Source organism: Pinus tabuliformis, chromosome 6 (assembly GCF_031772625.1).
Source record: "Pinus tabuliformis cultivar Carrire ecotype Pingquan chromosome 6, CPIR1, whole genome shotgun sequence".
Lineage (NCBI taxonomy): Eukaryota > Viridiplantae > Streptophyta > Pinopsida > Pinales > Pinaceae > Pinus > Pinus tabuliformis.
Genome location: NC_142292.1, coordinates 1,564,403,985 through 1,564,423,347, shown reverse-complemented (window position 1 = coordinate 1,564,423,347; position 19,363 = coordinate 1,564,403,985).

Here is a 19,363-nt window from a genome sequence, read left to right as displayed (position 1 = left end):
TCAACAATCTTTCAAATAAAAATTAAACTTTCCAATCATCAATAGTAATTAAACATAGACCAGTAAATGCAATGACAAAGGAGACAATCAGAAAGAGACACCAAATTTGGTCAAAGACCAAAGAAAAACCCCACAAGGGGGAAAACCCTTTTAAAATTCTTCTTCTACTGGATTGTCATAAAATGTTTAGAAGAGAATACAATGAGCCCAATACAAAATTATCTAGAAAAACTAACCCAAAAACATTTAGAAATATGTTCTCAGCATCAATATATATCAGAGACAACTTTTTTTGTCTGCGGTCAACTGCGTTCATATGTCAAAATTTATCCATAGAGCCAAACTGCACAGAGGAAGAGTTGTGCATGCGGTTGAGACCTTCCAATTGTACCCTTGAGCTTGCTAGCTTGCGGTTATAGACGAAATTTTCCTTTGACGATCATGCGGTCATAAAACAAAACCCTAGAACACGTGCGAGATTCAGACCCTGTATTTTTGGACATGTGTGAAACTCTTTCCTCGACCTAGCCTCAAACTTGTGCAAACCAATCAATGAAGAAGAGAAGAAGATGATGCTTGGTGATGTCCAAATGAGGTTGAGGTCACTTGTATTTATAGGCTTCCAAGGGTGACCAACTTCCTATTAAGGTCGACCTGTCCAAATGTGTATATGTGGTATTTTCTTCATAAATAAACTTTCCCTTGTCTAAATTGAGCCTTTCAATAGTCAAAATTGGTCCTCTCGAAAAGAGGAATCTAGTCCCATGGTTGGAAATTGTCATTGAGTTGCCAAATTAATAGGCATATCTAGCTTATTTTAAATACCTGATGTTATTAGTCCCTGCCTTGGCAAGGACTATAACAATTGCCTCGCAGTCAAATTGCATTGATTGTGCATTATTTTTTTTTTTTTTTGCAATTTTAACCAAAGTTTCGGGAAAATGCTGAATTTTTCTATTTTTACATGAATTCAAAAATATTTTTCTAATTTTTTGAAAATATTATTTCTAATTTCTGATTGACCTATCAACTTCCGATGGGACCTAATTCCCCTAGTGGAGAACATTTTATTTTTATTATTTGTTAGTGCCTGAAATTTGATTTAAAAATTAAAAAAGACTAATTTCCTGAGTGGCCATTTCGTCAGTGAGTTCTCTGACATTTACACTAACACTAACAATATTATGGTACTTCTCTTCCCCATGATGACAAAACTAGCATGGTTGCAGGTCCTTTGCATAGCTGGGGGGGGCTACACAAGTCGTTCTGCGAAGTTACTTTTACAATTTTCTGGATCATTTATTGTATGAATGTTTATGGAGGATGGGGTATGTGTGGGAAAATAGAGAATATTATTATGTTTGGTTATGCGAACCTTTTACTATGCGATGTACAAAGTATGTGCGGGGGAGAAATTACGTAGAGCTTTGATTTTAGAACTATGAATCTTTAAGGAGGACAGGATATGTGCAGGAGAACATAATGATTAAAATTGTTAATTTTCATTGTGCGAGGTTTTTATTGCGGGTTTATGCGGGAGAACGAGTGCTATATATGGAAATTAATGTTAAACTATTAATGTTAATAAGTGATATTTTTGCGCGGAATGGATTTGCTGTGAAATGCGGCACATATGCATTTGTGTTATATTGGAAGCATATGTTTTTTCTATTGGTGATAAAAAATATGAAAAACGAGTTATGTGCGGGAGAACGAGGGTTTTTGTGGGTGCTCTAACAATGTGTTATTTCTCTGAATATGGTATGTGTGGTACATTTCATTGTATGGAGCTTTTAGTGTGTTGAGCTTTTATATTGGAAACTTTATTCGGCAGGAACAAAATTAGGACGACGTATTTTAAGGAGAACGGGGGTTGCATAGAGAAATTAATGTTAAACTATTAATGTTAATCTATTATTATTATTTTCATTGTGTGGAGCTTTGAGTGTGTGCAATATGGGATATCTATGTCAATTTATAGAAATATAGATAAATGTGATGCATGGAAATTAATTTTTATTTTCGAATCCAGTCACAATTCCATGTTCTATTGTTCAAAACTTCGAACAAGGATTGACTTGAAGCTATTGTAAACTAATTTTATTTATTAATGAAAAAAAATAACAACTATGTAAATTACTACATATCCTCAATATCAAAAGTGGCATGGGCTTCATTAACTTATGGCTCAAGCTGAAAAGGTGGGGAACCTTGGTCAATGGCCATGATATCATCATTTCTTTCATTAGCATCTTCTTCAACGTCCTGGGACAAATTATCCAAGTGAAAACTCAACGCTTCGCTTGCCAATTGTATTTGCTCCATCTTCCATAACAATATTTCCATTCTATGATTTAAAAGGTTGAAATGGACTTGAGTTTCAGATTTAATAATTTCGGTATGCTTTAAGACCAAATCAATGATAAATTCTATAGCACCAACTATTCTAGATAAAGAAGCACTGAGCTCTTGCTCAACAACTCTAGAATCATGTTCCATAGACTTCAATCTGTGTTATAGTTGGCAATAAACTTGTTGAATTGTGGTTCTAATCCCTGACTCTATGTTTGCAAAGTCACACTAGTAATTTAATTATACCATCGATGTAACCTTTTATTTTATTTTTAGCCTCTATCTTTTCCATTAATTCTGACTTTGAGTCCGCATAGTGTAAATGTTTATTGTCTGAAGGACGTGTGGAAAATGGTGTATGGGAAATAAAACAAGGGTGTAGAAGGAAATTTATGCATTTGACACATAATTAATTTAACTATGAAAAAATTTAGAATTGGTATTATTATGTTTCCTCTTGTGAATCTTTCCTTGTGCGAAGCTTTTACTGTGTGGAGTGTTGTAGCTTTTTCTATCACCTGTCACACAAGTGCTTCAGGAGATATAGAAGCCTCCTAGAGACAACCTCTGGGTTGATTGGAGACCAGTTCCTAGGACATATTAAGAGAGGAGGGCTTTTGAATATTATCTGAGGGATTTCTGTTGCACTCCATATGTCACGTAATTGGAAAAGAGATGATTCAGGGGGCTTGGTTCAATAGTCCTTCATCAAGGTAAACTCAAGCAGATACATAGATCTAAATACTCAGGGGGTAAATATGGCTAATCTTAAAGAGAAATGTCTTGGTTTTGGTGGCTGACACACAACAATAGGCGGCTTAATATTGGCATTGTAGTAAAAATGAAAAGGAGGAAAGAAAGGAGTGAATTAGATGCAGAGGGTTGGATACAACACAGAATCCTAGGCAACAAGTTCCAACAGAAGTATGGAAGAGTGAGGACGTGAGAACACAGAAGTAGTGGAGCGTTAATTAAGGTCCCAAGCTCTATGCATCATGAATACATTTGTCACCAAATAACATTAAGTAGATCTGTGCACATTACAGGTATTGTAGGCTATTCAATAACATAAGTAAATATGTAGTTAACATAGGTACTGTTACTACTTAGCAGCAAATATACAAACATTATTTTGTTAATTCTTTTCGGCCCTCCCCGGTGGTTTTTAACGCTATCAGAACTTTTATGATATTGAAACTTTTGAAAGGTTCTCCCCTATTCAGAAGTTTCAATCCTCCGATCGTCGACCTTCCAATGTGCTGATATTCCGACGTGCGATCTTCGATCTGCTATCTTCGATATATCAGACCTATGATATGTGATGCATGATATGCCATGATGACCTGATGTGTGATCACCGATATTTGATGTTGCTGGACCTCTGATATGCGATATCCGATATCAGACCTTCGATATTTCTTCTTTCCTAAGGCTTGAACCCTTGAAACTTCAGAAGACCATATCTTTTGATCCAGGAGTCCATTTTTGGACTTCTACATATCGTTGGAAAGCTTGTTCATAGCACTTTCCAATGGAGAGGGTCTGATGTAGGCTTTGAGTCATTCTATGGCTTCAAAGATGACTACAAACGTTTATGCTCTTTTGCACTCTTTTGACAACTGAAAACACATTTTGCAATAGGTGACAACATTTGCTCCAACTGGGGACAGTTCCTTGCTGGCAAGGGGCTGAGAACCTGTAGACTAGTAGCCTTCACCATTGGGCATGGAGTCAAAAATATATTGAACCTATGAAACCCAAAAATCTCCATGGAACTTTATCTGTTAGGAGTCCTTTCCTCATGATACTAAAATGCAAAACTACAAAAACTAAAAACTGGAAATTAAACACTCACATAGTGAGCTCATTTATATACAACTCCTATTTAGGCATAGGGCTCAATTCACCCAAGTGAGGTCAGTCTTCCAATGATACCAGCCTAACATCAGAGTACTAGACCTTATGCCATCATTCTTTAAAAATTCAACAATTAAAATAGGCATGTACCACATAAAATATTTGGACAACAATTTTGATATATGCCCCCAACTTGATAGTTGATGCTCAGCTCTGTTAATCTCCTCCATGAACCTTCTAATTGGGATGTGTTCTTGAAAATCAGTGACTAAAATAGGCATGCACCATTTGAAATCTTGAGGTAAAACATTTAATACATACCCCATAATTGAGATCGGTTGCTGACCAAAGAAGGATGCCATATAGTCAGCCACTGGATCATGGAACTGATGAGAAAAATTTATGGTTGTCTCCCTTTCTTGAACAGTTTCCAAGGAGGAATATTTTTGTCATAGGCAGCCACCGACATTGCTGAGATCTTCAACTTTGGGCTCCTCTTGAGGGAGTTTTTGTTGGTAATCTTATCCCCACTTGTTTGTAAGTATATCCCTTTGAAAGTCTGCAACAATCTCATCCTCCTCTGAATCATCTGAATCATAGATTGGAGAATATTTATCAACTTTAATATCAACTTCTTGAACTTGTTCTCCATTTGAAGGATGTGGATTCTAAACTTGAGCCTCTTTATTAACCTCCTGGTGGGCCTCCTCTTTTTGTGCAGCTTCCCATGACTGGGATTATTTTATTTATACATTGGTCAACATCCCATCAGATTTATACGAATCACAAGAAGGAGAATCATCAAATTTGGCAGAATGAGATCTTTAAGTGTCTATTTGTAGTTTGATAATGTCTCCTTCTTCCCTTTCTTGATCGTTGGGTGATGCTTCTTGATGAAAGTATATTTTTTCTTGGAGTTGAGCCCCACAAACATATTCAACAGGATCATTAACCTCAGAAATATTTTCAACATTAAAATGTGCACAAAAATCTTCAAACAGAGTATCCGGTAGATAAAAGATTTTGCAATGATGATTAAATGCTATGTGAAAGCTCTTTAAAGAAGATATGTTTCCATGAGGTATTTTTTTGTACCAAACTCTAAAATATTCTTCTAAATAATACATGAACAATTTCATTTTCGCATCTTCAAAAACAATACCATGTTGTTCCATGCATTCATGAAAATCCTTGAGGCGCTGGTCTGGCCTTCTATCTGTGTTTCCATTGAATATAGGAAAATAGGTATTCCATTCATGAAATGGAGGGACATGATTGGGATAACCAACAATAGAAGAAAAATCCAGTGGGGAAAATCTGTTGGCCAAGAATGCAGGAAGGGCCATTTTGAAAACCCCTTTAGGTGAGTGATCTCAAGTTCAAAGGTAGGGAAATTTTCAGTTGTTTTAGAATCAAAGCGAGTATGAGGCTGCTTGAAATCTAGAATGAACAAATAAAGATACAGACAGTGAAATTGCCAGGGTGTTTACAATAATATTGAAATAGTGGAGTCGCCAAGGTGAGAGATCTTCAACCCACACTTACCTTTCTCACCCAACAGAGGGAATGTAAAAATTGTCGTATCGAGGGAAAAGTGTTTCAAATTCGTTCCCCAACAATGATGCCATAAATATTTTGTAGATTTTTCTATCACCTGTCGCACAAGTGCTTCAGGAGATATAGAAGCCTCCTAGAGACAACCTCTGGGTTGATTGGAGACCAGTGCCTAGGACATCATAAGAGAGGAGTGCTTTTGAAGATTATCTGAGGGATTTCTGCTGCAATCCATATGTCACATAATTGGAAAAGAGATGATTTAGGGGGCTTGGTTCAATAGTCCTTCATCAAGGTAAACTCAAGAAGATGATGATGATGATGATGATGGTGGTTAACGTCCACTGAGACCAAATTGGTTTCTCGCACCTATAATTTTCTTAGTTTCTAATTGTTTGGCTCCTCGTATTTCTTAGCGAGGTTGGTGCTGTAGCTTTCTTTTGTTTCTCTACGGTCTTCCAACTTTCTTTATCTTGCATCTCCTTCATCTCTTCTGGTTCTTGAGACATTGGTGTCTTCGCTTCGCGATCTATTATGTTCATCCTTTCGAAGATAGTCAGAGAAGAAGTTTGGTCTAGGAGATCTACTTTGCTATTAAATGAATATTTATTTTGTGTGGTATTCGAATCCTCATAACTGTTGTTGTTTGAGGGATTGTCGAGTTCACTCTTTTGTTGTTGGGCGGGGCTTTCCCCCTGCTTGTCTTGAGAGTTGTTTCTTTCTTGCCCGATTTCTTGTGATTTAGAGTTTTCTCGAGAGTATTATTCTTTGATGACAGTGTAGTGTTCTTTTTGTGCTCCTTCCCACCATGTAGATCTGTGGTGATTTTTTCTAGCAGAATATTTCTGGGAGGCTTTTGGGAAGTTTTTAGCTAGGTGGCTTGTCTCAAAGCAAGATCGACATCTGAAGAGGACACTTTCATAATCAAGTTTATGGTTCCACACATAGTCTTTACTTGTTAGGTGTATTTCAGCTGGGAATCCGGCGCTGAAGTCCATTTCCACACAAATGTGTGCATAGGTGGTTCTGGCATATTCCTCTGTTTTTGGGCACCTACAGTAAAATTTCCCAATTGCATTTCCAATGGCTTTTAGTGAAGATAAATTCCAAATATGCAAGGGTAGGTTTGGCAATCTCACCCAAACTGGTGCTGAGGTTATGACTTTTGTTGAGTGATCGAATGATGGGTTCCATGGCCTCATGAATAGGCCTGATTTTCCCCAAAACTAAGGGCCGGAATCTAGAATACATTGTCTACTTTCAGGGTTTCCAAAATCTACTATAAAGAAACCCCTAGCATAGGGGTAGATATTAATTGCATCAGGAATTAGAGGCTTCCATACCTCTGAGATCCAGTTGTGGAGAGCTGTCAGCCGTGGCCAAGAACCATTGAAACGATAGATTAGGGCACTTTCAGAGAACTTCAAAACCTCATCGAGTGAGGCCTGGACCACCTGGACAGTGGGAGCTGGGGCTTCACTGACGACATGGGCAAGAGTTTCCCCCCCAAAGGCGGACAAAACTGAGCCAGCAACCATTTTCGCGAAGCTAGGAGCCATTTGGGGAATGCTCTCCTAGGAAACCACAAGATCGATAGATGTAGCACTAGTGCTGAGGGCCGTAGAAGGCCACAGAAGATTGTCGAAGGGAAGTGAAGAGCCGTAGATCTGAGGTAGAGCCGCAGATCTCAACTTGAACTGCAGATCTGAAGCGTGGAGAGCCGCAGAGTGAAGATCTGAAGAGATGCGTGAAGATCTGCATGTTTGAAGAGCCGCGTGAAGATCAGCAGATCTCAGCCTGAGGTGAAGAGTCACAGATCTGAGGTGAAGAGCCGCAGATCTAAAGTGTGGAGAGCCGCAGAATGAAGATCTGAAGAACCACAGTGTGAAGATCTGAAGAGCCGCGTGAAGATCTGTGTGTTTGAAGAGCCACATCAAGATCACAGATCTCAACCTGATCTATCCACAGATCTTAGCCTACTCTTCATGCTAAGATCTATATATTAAATGCTTATAGTGTTGGGCCACAATATCCAAAAGGACTGAGGACCACATACCATCTGAAATGAAAGTCAAGTTTCGCACTAAAGGAGAGATCTATATCCAAACGTGTTCCATGTATATACCTCATGAAATAATAATAAGCCAATAATTCATACTTTTGAAGCAGCGTGAAGATCTGAAGGGTCGCGTGAAGATCTGCGTGTTTGAAGAGCCGCGTGAAGATCCACAGACCTCATCCTGAGGTGAAGAGCCGCCAATCGCATAAAAGCCGTGTGAAGAGCCACATGAAGATCCGCAGATCTCAACTTGAGGTGAAGAGCCACATGAAGATCCGTAGATGTCAGCTTAAGGTGAAGATCCTGAGCCGTAGAGCCGCAGATGAAACAACTGCAGAGTCGCAGATCAACTGCACTCACCTTTCTCACTAAATACTCAGGGGGTAAATATGGCTAATCTTCAAGAGAAATGTCTTGGTTTTGGTGGCCAACACACAACAATAGGAAGCTTAATATTGGCGTTGTAGTAAAAATGAAAAGGATGAAAGAAAGGAGGGAATTAGATCCAGAGGGATGGATACAATACAAAATCCTAGTCAACAAGTTCCAGTAGAAGTATGGAAGAGTGAGGAGGTGAAAAAACAGAAGTAATGGAGCACTAATTAAGGTCCCAAGCTCTATGCATCATGAATACATTTGTCACCAAATAACATTAAGTAAATCTGCGCAAATTACAGGTAATGTAGGTTATTCAATAACATAAGTATATATGTAGTTAACACAGGTACTATTACTACTTAGAAGTAAATATACAACCATGAATGAGAGTGATACCAACAACTTCATTACACTATTTCAGAGGAAGAAATACATACATGAAGTGATAAACAAAGGGGAAACATACTGCACATTTATCTTATTTGAATCACCAAAAAGTTTCATTAATCCTTCAAGATAGAGTCTAAATCAACAGTCCATTACATTTAGCAATATATAGCTCAATCCCCTCATGAACAGGAAAATAGAACCAATGTGGAACCACTTTCTCTGCAAACAGAGGGCCTCTAGAATGCAGAATTTGGGAACCTTAGTTTAGTGTTTCTTCCCTCTATTTATAAGGAGAGGGGATGCTTTGAACAACAATTGTTGGGTAGTGGAGGTCCCACATAATAGTTTTGGGGCTGAGAGCCTATAAATTAGGATAAAAATATTGTAAAACGCTGAAACATGTGGAGCACAAAATGTAAAAGGTCTAGTCAAAGGGTTTTCCACCCAAGAAATAATATAGAATAATAGGGAGTAAGTCGGCCTACGGACCATGGGAATGTATAAATAAGAGCGAGGCTCTAAGGGTAGAAGGCAATTTTTTGGGTTTGAATGAATCATAGTGCTATGGGTCTGTGAAGATCGTATGTGCGTATGTAAGTCTGAGTCGAGGGTATTGGTGGGTAGATAGAGGCTCAGCAGCTGTGTACGTAGAGGCTTGGTAGAGTCTGTAGCTGTGTGCATGGACCCCTGCAGCTGAGTGCACAGGGAAGATCTGGTTGTATTAACGGAAGAAGTTGAATAAAGATAAGTTGGTTTTGAAATATTGTGTTAAATCTGAACTATTGTGTATCTGATTAATTTATGGTTGCTATTTATATAGAATTTATATGTGTATGCTTATGTTATGGGTTAATGCAAATTTGTATCTCTTTTGAATGCGTGCACTAGTTATCCTAATTAAATTTTTACTTAAAGACCGTCACAAGTAGATCTGATCTATAATAACTCAATAAGTAATAAGTATTGAGGGATAGCCTTGTTTCATATCTGCGCAGAAGCAAAGCAGCGCGAGGCTACAGAACGGTGCGCGAGCCCTCTGGACCATATCAAGACATCCCAAGGGTGCGGAAACCTAGTTCCAGCACCCTCCCCTACTACCTCAGGTGAGACCTCAGTCCGCGCTCTGCGGGCTGTTGCTGAAAGGGCTGGTAGATTTGGGAATTGTTTGGCTAAATAACTCTTCTGAACCTGGGTCAGGCCCATACAAGCCAACAAATGGTTCCATTGCTGGGACTGGGATCAGCCTAAGGGGTGTCTGATGACGGAACGATGGAACTCTATAGAGAAAGAATCTGAGGATTTGGGGGATCAGGAGCAGTAGTAGTTCAGAGTACACCAACGTGCAAACCAGAGGTTAAAAATTATGAGCGTGATCCAGTTACCAGTATTCAAAGGAGCAGGAAGCGAAGATCCATAACAATTTTGGTTCGTGGTGACGTCGGTATGGGATGCACATAGAATTACGAATCATAACATCAAAAAGGCTACCTTAGTTAGCGCGCTACAGGACCAAGCATTGACGTGGTATAAAAAGTACTCAAGCGATCACCCGAATGCAGGGATAGCAGAGATCTGGACCGAATTGAAGAAAGAATTTAGCCAGCCAAAGTCAGAAAGGCAGTCGATCATAAGGTTCAAGGAGATTGCGATGATGCCTGGTGAAACCCCATCGGATCTAGATCAAAGACTGAAAAGTACAATCCGCAAGGCGAACATGACACTGTGAGATGCGCAGCACTGCGCTTGGTTTGTGGCGTCATTGACATGACATCTGAGGATGGCTCTGTCACAACAGAAGATCTCAACCCAAGTTGAAGCATTGGAAACCGCGACGAGGTTGCACGAAACTCCGATACAAGACCTGGGGTTGGGAGTTCACCAAATCTAAGCGCAGATACAAAACCTGTGTTTGGAAATGAAGAAGTTAAAACAAGAATAGGAACCTCACCCAGAAGTCTAAGAGGAAGTGTGGTGTATAAAGTGTAGAAGACAGGGGCATGATAAAGATCACTGCCCAGTCTTTGCGAACTATGTGGTAATGGGGGGACCAACACTAGTATGACCAGAGGCACAAGCGGGGCCAAGTGCGACAACCCCACTCTGGTGCGCAATCTGTCAGGTGGGAGGAAAGAATAACACAGAAAACTGTCATCTACTACCAAAATTCAGCCAGACCCCCCAACAGTTATTTTGCAACTTTTTTAGATCAGTGGACCACGAGGAAAGAGACTATCGTAGTTATCAATTATTGATGGACCAGTCACCTGCCTACAGAATGCAGACTGAGGCACGACGTCAGGATCCAGCTGCAGCGATAGTGCATGATGGGTTCTAGGGACGTGGACGAGGTTGGGGTGGAATGGGGCTAGGAAGGGGTCGCGGGCAGCTAATCTGTTACAACTGCGAAGGACCAGGACACTACGCGCGGGATTGTACCAACCCGACCAGAATATCATGCACTTACTGTGAGAAATTTGATCATGAGCTGATAGATTTCCCCACACTGATAGCACAGATTAGTGCAAAAAGGGCAGCACAACCTACGACGACAAAGAACATGCAGATGATGAGGTCCGAACCCTGTGACGAAGATCCCAAAGTAAACATGGTACTAAGAAGTGGCACGATCACAAGAGAAGATAAGGGGGACTTAACTAAGGAAGATGCAGGGGTTGGCAAGGAAACATATCTGGAAGTGAGGGAGAGCTTCATGGAGGTCTCTACCCCATGTAGTAGGGATCAACCTGAGCCGAACAGGGATCCCTTGATGTTGACTACCTTTTTAGAGACATGCATAAAATTGCTTCGCAACAGTAGGGTGGTTAAAGGCTTGCAAGAATTGATAAATAGGTGCACGGGGACGAGAGAACCTCGCGTGGTCCGAAAATTAGGAAAATACGCGTCACAGACGAGGCAGGAAATGCGATTAACAACGCAGATTGGCGACTATGAGATGGATCAGATCATTTTGGATTTGGGCTCGGATGAAAATGTACTACCTAAACAAACTTGGGAGCGCATGGGTAGGCCTACACTACAATGGTCTCTTATTCAATTGCGAATGGTGAACCAATAGAAGATCCTACCTATGGGAAGGTTGCAAGGAATTATGGTAGATATAGAAGGCGCGAGAACCCGAATAGACTTTGAAGTAATAGAAATCATGGATGAAAGTAGCCCTTATCCTGCGTTGTTAGGAATAGACTAGGCCACCAACATGAATGGGGTTATTAATTTAAAGAAGTAGACAATGATATTTGAGAAGAAGTTGCTTCGCGTAGTCATTCCGCTAGATCCGGCTGAAGGACCGCGCTATACTGAACCTATGCGCAACGAAGAAAATGATGATGAATTAGATTGTATCTACAAAATTTCTACACAAAGGCAAGAATGGGTCAAGCCAACGAAGGAAAGGAGAATATCGCGGGGCTATGCAAAGTCCTACACTGACGATTCAGATGAAGAAGACGAGTGGTGGCGTAATAGGTTGAATGGAGTAACCACGTTACATTGCAATATGATGACTAAATCCCTGTACTGCGTTAAAGCTCAAGATCGCGAACTGCCAATGTATGATGGGCTAACAATAGTAGATGAATTCCTGACCAAGTTTGAAAGTGCAATACCAGCGCACCAACGGTTTGATGCATTGAGATGGGCCTTGCGTACGAAACTTGCGCGATGGTGGGGCACACATGACGGTACTTTCGAATATTGGCGCAACTACAGACGCATGATGCAGATAAGATTTGGGAAGCTGGAACTACGAATAATGGAGAAATACAATGGATGTGACGACCCACACATGCACCTTACCAGATGGACCAAAGCTTATGGAGAGGAGCCTCAACTAGAGTGGGTACACTTATTTTATCATACCCTGAATGTTATTCCAAGGAACTGGTATACTGAAACAGAGCTCTAACATGGCACAGGCGAGTGGGATATCTTGCGCGAAGGGTTTCTGTCGACATTCCTCTTTGAAGATCAATGGATGGATACTGTGGATGATGCGTTACAGCTTGTGAAGGCTGCCATTTTCAAAACGCCACTAGAACCAAAAGAAACCATGCATCCAGACTAGTCGCAACAATTGATCCAAGCCTTAGAATGTTATAATGTGCAGGTAGAAGATGATGAGGACAACCCTAGAAACATCAATATTCCAGAATCAGAGGGGAGTTGCGAGGTGCACGGTCTAGCAATCCAATATCTAGACATCACCACGCCATTGAAAATAAAACAAGTAAATATCAAAATGGAGGAAGAGCTGAAGTATGCAACACTTGGGGATTATTGGGACGATGCCACGGTGGAAAAGGTCATCGAGTTGCTTTGAGAATATCGCGATTTATTCCCAACAAAAATCACGGAGTTAAAAGGGATCCTCAGTGACCTGGGAATGATGAAGATAACTTTGAAGTTGGATGCAAAGCCAGTTAAGTAGCAGCCTTACCGGTTGAATCCAAAATACAAAGCAAAGGTCCACGAGGAATTGGACAAGATGCTTGCAGCAGGAATAATTGAACCAGTCGAGGAGTCCGACTAGGTAAGTCCTATGGTTGTGTAAGAGAAGAAGCAGAAGGGTGAAATTCACATCTGTGTGGATCTCAGGAAGCTCAATGATGCATGTGTTAATGATCCATTTCCGACGCCATTTACGGATGAGGTACTAGAAAATGTGGGTGGACATGAAGCCTACTCCTTCACGGACAGGTTCTCGGGGTACTGCCAGATCAAGATTCCACCAGAGGACATGAGTAAGACAACTTTCGCCACTGAATGGGGCTGTTTTCAGTACACAGTGATCCCCTTTGGACTAAAGAATGCGCTGGCGATATTGTCAAGCATTGTGGTAGCTGCATTCAAGGAATTTATACACAAGTTCTTAGAAGTATATCTTGATGATTGGACCGTATTTGGGCTAGTTAAGAAACATATCGTGAGCTTACGTTTAATGTTGGATACTTGCTGACGGCACCAAATTGTGCTAAACCTAAAGAAGTGTACTTTCTTCATCCCCTTCGGGAACCTGCTCGGCCATGTGGTTTGTAAGCAAGGTCTGATGGTGGATCCGACGAAGATCACTGTCATACTCAATCTGCAAGCACCGCGAAGTGTCAAACAATTACACGCCATGCTAGGACACACTGGTTATTATCAAAAATTCATAAAAATCTATGCATAGATCACGATGCCAATGGAACAGTTGCTCAAGAAGGATGCTACTTATTGCTGGAATGAGGAATGCGACAAAAGTCTGGAAACGCTTAAGGAAAAGATGGCATCCACCCCGATATTGGTCTTCCCGAAATGGGACGTCGAATTTCATGTGCATGTCGACGCGTCATGTATCGCGTTAGGTGCGGTACTCACTCAAGAAGGAGCAGAGGGAATTGATCACCCAATTGCGTTCACTAGTCGACAATTATCAAAATCTAAGAAGAATTACTCCACTACTAAGAGAAAGGGATTGGTAATGGTATATGTGCTTCAAAAATACCGCCACTATTTGCTCGGAGGACATTTCAAGATGTATATTGACCACTTTGCACTAAAATACCTAGTGAATAAGCCTGTGTTGGGGGGGCGCATTTGTAGGTGGTTGCTATTATTTCAAGAATATGACTTCGAAGTCGTCGTAAAGTCGGGACATCTCAACGCAGTCCCAGATCATCTATCCCGAATTGAGAATGGTGAAGAGACCACAAACTTAGAGGAAGGACTCCCAGATGCATAGTTGTATGTCGTGCATGTCGCGGATGGCCATTTTGAGGACATAATCCACACCTTAACCACGGGAACCGCGCCGCAGGGATATTCCATTCAACAGAAGAAAGAATTGGTGATACGCGCAGCAAACTTTACCGTTATTGCAGGGCACCTCTACAAAATGGGCAACAACAAAATCTTACACAGATATTTGCCTAAATTTGAGCGCGGACATATCTTGGTTGAAGCACATGGGGGGGGGGCGGCTGGAGGAAATTTTTTCGGTCGCACTAAAGCATAAAAGATTCTTCGTGCAGGACTATGGTGGCCAACTCTACATCAAGACTCGAAAGCGTACTGTCGAGCCTGTGACGTCTGTCGACGGACCGAAAAACCATCGTGGAGGGATGAAATTCCGCTCAAGCCATAGATGATGCTACAACCATTAAAGAAGTGGGAAATCAACTTCGTAGGACCTATTGTACCTCAAGGGAAGACGGGCACGTGCTATATCAACACTGTGATAGAATACTTGACTCGGTGGGCAGAGGCACAGTCGGTTAAGGACTGCACAGTTGCTATAGCTGCGAAGTTTTTGTTCAAGAACGTGTTAAAAAGGTTTGGATGTCCCAAAATTCTAATGAGCGATCAGGGCACACACTTTCTAAATGAAATGATCAGTGCGCTCACTTAGGAATTCTAGATATATCATCGAGAAAGTATGCCATACCACCCGCAAGTGAATGGGACCGTTGAAGCATTCAACAAAATTTTGGAGACTGCGTTGACAAAGGTCTGTAATGTGCAGTGAAATGACTAGGAGTTGCACATCCCTACTGTACTATGGTCATACCGAACCACGTGCAAGAAGTTGACGGGCCAGACACCTTTCTGGTTAGTCTATGGCAAGCAGGTCGTCATGCCTATGGAATACATTGTACCTAGTCTACGAATAGTGGCAATAACAGGCATGGCAGACCACAGGGCTTTGGAGGAATGGCACACACAACTAGAGGAACTAGAGGAGGAACGGTTTTTGGCCGGATTCCATCAGCAAGTATAGAAACAATGAGAGAAAGCATGGCATGATCACCATATCAAGGTGTGCACTTTCAAGGAGAATGATCTAGTATTACTATATGATAGCAAGTTCGAGAAATTCCCTGGCTAACTCCGAATGCATTGGTTTGGACCCTATGTTGTCAAAGAAGTTACAGAAGGGGGCACGGTCTAGCTTGCCAAGCTCAATGGAGACCCCTTCCTGGGAAGAGCGAATGGCAGTCGCCTGAAGCTCTACACAGGTGGGCCAACCACCTGACTAACCACCCGAAGGACACTCTCACCACTCCAGCCAGTTGAAAGAGAGCGCAGGATGATAAAGTAGTCTGGAGGGAAGCTGCGCGACCACCAGGGTTCGCATAGATCTGGTATATCACAAGAGTCGCGGTGATCTGGAATTTATCCAAGATAAATAATTAAAGGTATTACAGACTCATGTGCATGGATGTGCCTATGTTACTTATGCAACGAATCGATAAGATTGCTAGAATACATAGACAATGAGGCAATTAGAGAAAAACATAACAGTCAAACATGTAAACAAAAAAAGTTTAATAAGGAGTTCATCCAATACTCCTGGGCTACGTCTCCTAGTCCATCCTTCAATTGTGGCCTCTCTATTATGTTTTTAAGTAGTGTTTTACAATAGTGAACTCAAATTGAGTCTCACTTAAATAGATGTAAGTCAGTAGGACTAGAGTACACATTCTCTCCTTACTGAACTTAACTTCTGAGGGTCACAGTAGTATGACAGGCCTATGTCGAGGAGTTTTCTTGAACCTCTCAAGCCTTCTGGAGCACACAGAGTCTCTGACTCTACTCTGGCTCTGTCTGGCTCGATGTTGCCTTTAGGTCAACTCGGCTTCTACTCTCTGCTCTTAGCTAGCTTCATATAACTAACTCTTATCACTTCCTTTCTGTTTGTCTTCTCAGTTTATGCCTTATCTTCTTTTGTCAGTTCATGGATTTTAAAGCCAGTCTGTTCTTTTGACTGTTCTTTTCCTCTTCTCGACCTTCTAGTTTCCCTGTCCTCTGTCTGTTCGAATTCCTCTACTTTGCGTCATCATCATTGGGTAACGCCTCGCAGGGAGGTGGCCACCTGTTTCCCAACAAACTGGGTGTCAGATCCCTTGAATCATATTTTAATGGTCGTTTATTTTGTTTGCTTCAAGATCGCCCACAAACACGAATCATTTACCAACTCATCGTCCACGTCGGACTCCAAATCCCATTTAATCTTTCTTTTTGACTTGTCAAATCCGGTCAGTCATTGGGACACATCTTCGCCATCGATCTAGGCCCCCTAGATCCTACGGTCGTCCTTCATATCAGGCGGGCAAGTTGCACGATGTTTACCCGTCCGATGCGGGCGGTTTTCTCTCTCATCCGCGGGACGCATGTTGCTCGATGTGTGGCATCGAACAGGACTCAGCCGAAACTACTTACCACCTCGAAGCCTTCTGATATCTTGCCGGTTTTGGGGAATCCCACGCTACAGAACCAAAACAGTTACTTTTTCGGTTTTCATAGCGATTTCAGGTCCGGGCACTTTGGGGCTTTCCTTCACTGAGGGAGATGCCCTGTCGTATCAGAAACCACCCCCGTTTCTTGATTTGGCCTTTGTTTTTGACAGTTTTACGCCATCGCGCGTTTACCACGGGCTAACGGTCTGCGCACTCGACTGAGGGTCCTCATTGCTCCGCTCTGGCCACAACTGCAACTGTTACGAGGATTCCTTCCGATAGCTTGATTTTTTTCATAATTTGAAATAGCCATGAAAACTTAGAGAGTTTTTAAGATCCAATTCAGATCACGGCCTTCCCACTGAAAAATCTTTTGGACCACCAAAATTTGGTTTTCTTTTAAGCATCAATCAAGTGAGGGTATTGCTTCCTCGCTTGCTCAATTTCTATCCATTTCACACTGCTTGGTTTTGAACCTTTGAGTCAAATACTGAGATACTCAACATCCCCTCTATGTGTGGTTCTTACCTTCCTGTCCAGAACTGTATCTTCCTGCAATTCATTAAGATATTCAGGAAACAGATCATCAATAGAAGGCAATTGACTCCGCTCTTCAGGATCTTCGATTAATGAAGGTTCAAATAGTCCCAAGCTGTTTGCATTAACAACTGAGTAGATGTGCATGTAAGCTGGTAAATCAAGGCGAAAAGCATTCTCACCAATTTTCTTAAGTATCTTGAAAGGTCCATACCTTATTGGCTTTAGCTTTTTACTTTCACCTTGCATTCTGTCTTTGCTGATATACAGCCAGACTTGATCAGCAACTTGGAAACTATGCTCCATCTGATGCTTGTCATGCCTTACCTTGTACTTGGCTTGGCTCTTTTCCAGTTGTTCTTGTACTGTCTACTGAATCTCTTGGATTTGTTCAATGAATTTGGTTGCCTTGTCCACATCACTGCGTCCATCAACTGTTATGTCTTTACCAAAGACAAAATCCAAGGGAGACCTTGGTGTGAAACCAAAACAGGTCTCAAAAGGAGATCTTTGTGTAGAAGAATGTTTAGCTCGGTTGTAAGCATGCTGCACATAACATAAATGTTCATCCCAAAGTTTGGGATGCTTGCTGCAATAGCCTCTGAGCAACTGGATCACTGTCTTGTTGACCACTTCTATTTGGCCATCTGTTTGCGGATGAAAAGTTGTGCTCTTCTTCAACCTGGTGTCCATCAATTCCCACAAACTTGACCAAAATTTCCCAACAAATCGAGTATCTCGATCGGATATAATGGAAGTGGGTAATCCAAAATGAACCCATACATGCTGAAAGAACAACTTTTCAATTTGTTCAGCTGTAATTTGTTTGTTACAAGGTATCAAAATACACATTTTGTTGAACCTATCCACAACAACATATAAATAGTCATGACCTTTCCTAGATTTAGGTAGTCCTCCAACAAAGTCCATGGAAACACTTTTCCAAGGATGACGACGAACTGGTAGTGGAGTGTACAAGCCTAGTTTTCTATTGCTAGGCTTGCTTTTAGCACACATGGTACACCCTCTTACATATCTAGAAACTGTCTCATTCATTTTTGGCCAATAACAAAATCTTTGTAGCTGTGCCACTGTTTTAATTACACCAAAGTGACCTGATATTAGAGAATTGTGTGCTTCTCGAATTATCTTTACTCTCTCAGTTTTTGGAATGCATATCTTCCCAAAATGATACAAGAGTTGGTCCTTAACATGATAATCCAATTTTTCTACTCGTTTGCCTTGACTTAAAGTGGCATATACATCTTTAAAATCTATATCTTGAGCATATTGTTCAATGTAGCTATCATGCAATACTGAATTATGCTTAAGTATAGTATATGCATTTATAATTGGTCTAGATAACATATTTACAACCTTATTGTGTATGCCATTTTTATATCTGATGACTAAATGAAACTGTTGTAGAAAACCCATCCATCTATAGTGTCTTGATTGCTGCAACTTAGTTTGGGAGTGTAGATATTGAAGTGGTTGATGATCAGTATGTATAACTGTCTCTTTGCCCATTAAGTAATGCTCCCACTTTTTGACACTCTGTACTAATGCATACAATTCTTTATCATATGTGAGATAGTTAACTAGTGCAGAATTAAATGTCTCAGAATGATAACATATGGGTTTACCGTGTTGCATCAACACTACTCCCATGGCATAGTCATTGGAATCTATTTCAATCTCAAATGGTCTTTGAAGATCAGGCAGTGCTAGTACTGGTGTTGTACTAATCTTTTCTTTCAAGGTGTCGAAGGATTTCTGCTGCTTTCCTCCCCACTAAAACACATTGTTCAATCCTATTAAAGCATGTAAGGGAGCTGCAATTAAGGAAAAGTTAGAAATAAACTTTTTCCAATATTGTGTTGCTCCTAAGAAGCTTCTAACTTCTGTATCAGATTTGGGTTTAGGCCAATTTACAATGATTGCAACCTTAGAGGGATCTATCTTCAATTTACCACTCCCTACTATATGTCCCAAATAATTC